Here is a 6,192-nt window from a genome sequence, read left to right as displayed (position 1 = left end):
TCTCTCAGTTGCACAGCTTCTTTCTTTGCTTCATCAACAACAGTCTTCAGATTGGCATTTTCTTCTTCGAGCTTGCCGACTGAAGCCAGCTTCCTCTCGGCCAGTTCGGTCTTCTCACCCGCCACCTTCTACACCTCCACAAGTTCAGTGTCCTTCTTCTCCAATGCCTGCGTCATTTTGTCTAAAGAAATAACATTCCTCAATTGAGCTTGGAGTTGGCGGTTTTCACTATGCACATCTGTTCGAGTGAAGTCACTCGGTTCAAAGGATGCAAAAGAATAAATATCAAAGCATACAGTTAGCGAGTTGTTACCTCCCATGGTTGCTACTTCATCCTGAGCAGCCTGCAAGTTCTTCTTAGCGAGCTCCAGATCAAGCTTGAGTTGGATCTTCTCCTTCTCCAAGGCAGCATACTGGGTCCCAAGTTCACAAGATTTCTAGAATCAACAAAAAGACAATTCAGTCGATGACTAGAAAGTTCCTTTACTTCCAAGTGAATAAAAGCAAGTTCAGATTGTTGATGTTAAAGAAGTTCTAAGACCACCGCCGAATCAAGCAGTCAACGACGGTCTCAGGGACTACACCCAGTGGGTGCTCTCAGTGTGCCCCACTGGACGTCACTACAAGACATTTCTCAACATGCGACCATCACTATTGGTCACTGAAAGGCCATTGTTTTTCATTTGCGACCCTTTTTTGACCAAAATCGGATGGTCAAAAGCTGACGGTCGTGAACTAAAATTAATGACCTTCTCTGTGAGAAGGTCGTGGAAGGCAACGACCAAAAAAAGGTCATAGGTTCAACGACCTTCTGTTTTGGTCGCTAGCTGTCTGCCCAGGGCACGTCGGATCCGACATGGCAAGCTGACGTGGCAAATTTGCGACCAAATGAATTGGTCATTGGTAACATTCAGCCTGGTCCAATTCAGTGTTCTACATGGGCCAAGCCCATTAATTCAGCCTTTTATATATTTTTTTCCTATTAATTTTGGTCAGCTACATGGGCCAGGCCCAATATTATAGCCTTTTTATTTTTGGGCTGTAGCCTTTGTTTTTCTTTTTTTTATGCACCCCAATTGTCAAATTCTAGTAAATGGGTCCCAAATGTGGTGTTCTGGTTCGTGGGACCCTGCTGTCGACATCATGTTCTTCAGATTTCAATATATTAATACAGAAAACCGACACAATACTTCAAGTAATAGCAAGAAGCAATATGCTACATCATATAACATACATACATAATGTGATCAGCATCAAGTTTACAATTAGATAACAGCTCTACAAGTGTACAGTCTACCACATGAGTATCACATGAGCCCTACAAGTGTACAGTCTACCACATGAGTCTACAAGTGTACAGTCTACCACATGAGTCTACAAGTGTACAGTCTACATCATATAACACACATACAAATAGGATCAGCCTAAAGGGCTTCATTACTCCCAGAACTAGCTCCAATGAGCTAGAACTATGCTTCTTCCAACTTCTTTGTCCTGATGCTCGCGAAGAAACATGATAGGCCAGCATCTGCACGTTATAGAACAAAATGATTAGGAACAAAATAAAAGTAAATCTGACAGCATATTTACTTTGCAAGGAACCACCACATATTTTTGCAGAAAAAGAACATGTATGCAAACCAACCACCAAACAAATAACGAGTTGGTTCATCTTATACCAGAATAAAAAGAACACCGACAAGGAATAGAAGCATTCCTTGGTTTTCAAGCACACCAATTCATAGACATGATTTGGATATGGAAAAGACAAACATAGCAACAAGAGATAATCATAGAAAGTCGGCCATCCTACTATTCAATAAATGGTTCAGGTTTCACCGTAACAAGACACTTAACAACCTCAACACTTGTATTTTTGCTTGCGGCAATCTAAACAACATCACCACAAGTTCTATGATGCATCCAAACTAGTGAACTTTGTGCATAGATCGGATCGAATCAAAGAGAGAAGGGGAAGGGAAGGGCTACCTTGAGGATCGAATCAAATTAGCCTGCTTCTTCCTGCCATCTTCTTGTGAACAACCTTCTTCCTGCCATCGGCGGAAAGCTTTTTAAGAAGTACAACAGGAGAAACGTTTCATAGAGCGGAAAGGGGGACTTGATCAACATCCACAAACTTCTCAAAAGAAAACACCTATCCAGGCAATAATTTCCCCCTGATTTAATAAGACAGCATGCCTGTTATAAAACTAGACTCATTTACTTCATGGGATTCAGATAAAAAAGGGTTCAAAAAGGGACCTATCCAAGAACCACATGTTAAGATCTGGAGAATGGACGTTAATTCTTTGACCATCGACATTCCCTGACCAATGTAAACTGTAGCTAACTAGTTGATTGACCAATCAGAAAATGTATAAAGTAACCACCAATGCAACAAATTATGTTCTACTTCTAGCGCATTCATTCATAAGCAAAACATGGTGAACTGGAATCTAGAACTCATCTACATAGGGAGACTTGATCCACATCCAACAAATAGACACGAGCTAGATTTGAGAAAGTCAGTCAAACAAATCTGTAAAATTAAGCATTCATGCTTGCTGGATTTGTAAGCAATTAGTTGATCCACCAAACGAGAAAGAGCATTGACAGCATTAAATTGCAGAAGCAAAACTAACAGCAACCCAAAATCACCCAAATCACTGGTTGATTAGCAACAAACAAGACGCGCGTGTGTGGTAATTCAAAGAAGAAACGGCCCTGCAGACGACGGCGCCGCCCATGACAAGGAGCTGCCCGAGGAGCCGTACATCCCCTTCCTTCACAAAACCACATCAGACCTCTTCACGAACCTGTAATAAAATGAACGCACGGATCAGATTGGGGGAGACGAGAGGAAGAAGAAGAGAACATCATCCATTATCTTGAATTACTATTCCATTACCAATAGATTTTTCATGATAAGGTGGCAACGACAACCACAGGTGGCATCACAAAGCATGTGTAACAAGAAATTTCTAGTTAATAGGTGGTATTAACCCTCACAAGCAGCTTGTTTCAGCTATATGCATTGGATCTAGATAGCGACGGAACTATCCATGTTAAATATAACAAGTTTATGAATCAATAGTTTTCCTAGAGACAGATGCGATAAAAATGTCATATATATTGCAGAAATATCATTTGGCATGCTCAATCAGCTGACTTTAAGTAACTTGGTCAACTACAACAGCTAGTTCTGAGCAATCAATAGTAACCAGGTGCAAGGGACAAAAGAATATGACCTTGGTTAGGACTGAACAAATAACACAGGGGCATAATACCAATCCTACACACTTCACTTCTATGCTGGTAGGAATAGGATAGTAGTACAAGGTAACCCCACAAGCTTTGCTTCAGAGAAGCGGCTACTCACTTTGGACTGACTGAAACTGTGCGTCAAACCCACTGAACAAATGCTGAGACGCAATGTCCCAAGTAGCAGCTCCATTCACCTGCAGCAAAACACAGCAAAAAGAAGTTCAGAAATTTGAGGAGGGTGATAATTGGGCCAAGGAGCAGCTCCATTCACCTCCAGCAGCTCCATCCAACTATATTCTGGGTCGTCCACCACACTAGCCACCATCACGTACCCATCGCCATCAGCAACGTTGCTCCCGCAGCAGCAACAGATAACCATTTATAAATTAAACAGACCAGCTATGCGTACAAGGTTACCTAAGCATGTAAGTACAATCCAGCTATAAAGTGGATGGCAAAGCGTGGCTGTTATTGTTGCTACTTTAGCCAACTGAGCTAATTAATCTCATCAACCTAATACACTTCTCTGAAAAATGAAAAAAATAACTTAAAATATTGAGTACGGCAGCAACATCTACTTGTTACTGGAGTTCCAGTTCAAGATGGCCAGAGGCCACTTGGCACCATCGAACCTGCACAATTTCCACCATATATAGTTAGAAAGAAAACTAGAGTTGAACTACCCAGCCTCATACATATATATACATACATACATACAGGAGCAAATTTGATTACACTGGAAGGTAGCTGGAGTGGTGGTTGACGAAATGAAAATCGACGGCCACGGCTCGGCGAGGAGAGGAGCTCAACATTGAAGTTTCGGAAAACAGGAATTCATTAATTTGAGAGTGGGTTTTAGTAGCTCAAACTAAGTTAAGTTAAGCACTTAGTACTAAACAACAGCAACACTTGAACCATAACATGTCCAGAAAGGAAACAAAACATGAGACCAGTATTGATAGCAAGTCCACGAAGGCCATCCAATGGTTTCAGCCACATCCTAATAAACCTGCAGCATTATTTAGCACCTAATTATCAGCAAAAAAAAATGGCCAGATGAGCACCACCACAACAAATCGGCACTAACACTTGGTCATCGACGCGATTGCCAAGCAAGGAACCAGCTCGCACACGCAAGATGATGATTGCATACATACAAATCATGTGTTGGCAGAAAAAAAATCCAAGCAGGAGCTCATCTTCTCTCTCTCTGTTTGGTAACTAACAACCTAAATAAAATAAAATAAAAACATGACTTGTTCATACAGATCCCTCTAAAATTCCTTGGGACAAGTGCATCACATATTCGTCAACTTAGCAGCAGAAGTAGTGAGCACAAGAAGTGGGGGAAGGAGATGGAGGAGCTACCTGCCGCGGTCGCAATGGAAGCAGAGGAGCAGACCCCTCTTGGCCCTCCCCAACGAGCAGGACAGGTCTGCCTTCTGGGCACGCCCCTACTCCTTCGACTCCTCGAGCAGGAGACCCCCTTCCCCTACTGTTGCTTGGCGCGCCGCATCACTAGTCACAAAAAACAAGAAAACGTTTAATAGCCTATGATAGAACAATGACTAACAACAGTAAACATGTAGTTAGCGAATAGCAGTCTCAAGGTGTTATTGTCACATGTGGTTGCCGTATATGGAGTCATAATATACTCATGGATAATAAGATTAATAATCTACAGCAGGAAGTGTCTTTTCAGCACCACAGTTACTTAGTTATTCATGAATTCACAAGTGTTATCACCAACTCTCCTCAGACTAATGGTGCACTTATGAAAATGCTCACCTATCCTGCAGAATCAACAGGAATCACACTCTTATTTCTAGGTTCACATCTTATTAACAGTTGAGCTCAATAACAAAGCCATACACATGACAATATCACCAAATCCTCCCCTCAACGCAAGATTGTGCAGGCTGCAGAGTTCAACATGCATCCAGTGTATAGTGCCAATTGAGCTTGGTCTTGGTAGGGATTAGGGAAATCAATTTGAGAAAGCATTGGAGATAAATATGGTTCGTGCCATACTAACTGACCTTAGAAACCTCATACTGCAAAATAAATCACGCAAATTTTGCTCTGCACAGCCGTTCACGCGGAGAAGCAAGATCCAATCTAATGGGAGCTAACAACCAACAGAACGAGAGGGGGGAAGAAGGGAGGCCATGCGTGGGTTTACCTCGGGTGATGCAGGATCCCAGGCACGCCGCCAACGCCGCGCTGCAGAGGGGCATCCGCGTCTACAGACCCGCCGCCGCCGACCTGCAGGGAAACTCGACGTGAGCACGCGCCCGCAGCCACCCACCCACCCATCTATCGATCTCTTGGACAGTCCGTCGTCTGCGTCTGCAGTTGGTCGCCAACACCCATCGCCAGTGGAGTCGCCACTGGCTTCAGTGAACGGGGGGGATGAGGGAGGGATTCAGGTTCGACTGGATCCACAGGAGGAGGAGGGGAACGATTTTTGGGCTTTATCAGGGAGGGAGCGGAACATGGGGAAAGATGGGTGGCGCACGGATCTGGCGTCGTTGGGCTCGGATGAATGGGCGGCGCGATAGGAGAAGAGGAGAGGAGGGAGGGATGATGGGCGGCACATGCTCGGAAGGAGGGGTGGCGGCACGAGGGGCGGCGGCGGGGCCGGGGGCGGCGGCTAGGCTTTTGGCCAAAGGGGGCGGCAGCGGCTAAGGGTGCGGGAGAGAAGGTGGAGAAGGTTGCGGTAGGGACGTGGGGGTTGTGTCAGGGCTAGGTGGGTGAGAGGGTGAGGGGGCGAGGGCTACCGTTGGATCCAGGAGCATCCAACGGTGCTTGATGCATGATCCGCGTGAGAAGGCTATGGCCCAATCAGAACGCAATGCGTGTATGACATTATGATCATCTATTATTGGACGTTATGACCATTTAAAATTGATCTTAGGCAAATAAAAA

The 6,192-nt window shown here is 44.3% G+C and overlaps 1 long non-coding RNA gene across 6 annotated transcripts; it reads right to left on the bottom strand.

Annotated features, from left to right (window-relative positions):
* Positions 1–1,190: 1,190 nt before the first annotated feature.
* LOC125551576 (uncharacterized) lies at positions 1,191–5,967 on the bottom strand. 6 transcript variants are annotated; one of them, XR_007302828.2, is made up of 6 exons: positions 5,447–5,967; positions 3,974–4,782; positions 3,536–3,896; positions 3,380–3,458; positions 1,990–2,816; positions 1,191–1,528 (listed from the first exon to the last, which is right to left on the bottom strand). It is a non-coding gene; the product is annotated as an uncharacterized LOC125551576 (long non-coding RNA). The 6 variants fall into 6 exon arrangements; XR_007302829.2 differs by having other exon boundaries at positions 3,978–4,782; XR_007302830.2 differs by having other exon boundaries at positions 4,000–4,782.
* Positions 5,968–6,192: the final 225 nt, after the last annotated feature.

The sequence above is a fragment of the Triticum urartu genome, chromosome 4A, assembly GCF_056163025.1.
Source record: "Triticum urartu cultivar PI428250 chromosome 4A, HENAU_Tu73, whole genome shotgun sequence".
NCBI classification, from domain to species: Eukaryota; Viridiplantae; Streptophyta; class Magnoliopsida; order Poales; family Poaceae; genus Triticum; species Triticum urartu.
Note: the sequence above shows the minus strand (reverse complement) of the source record. Positions and strands in the feature narration are given on the sequence as shown.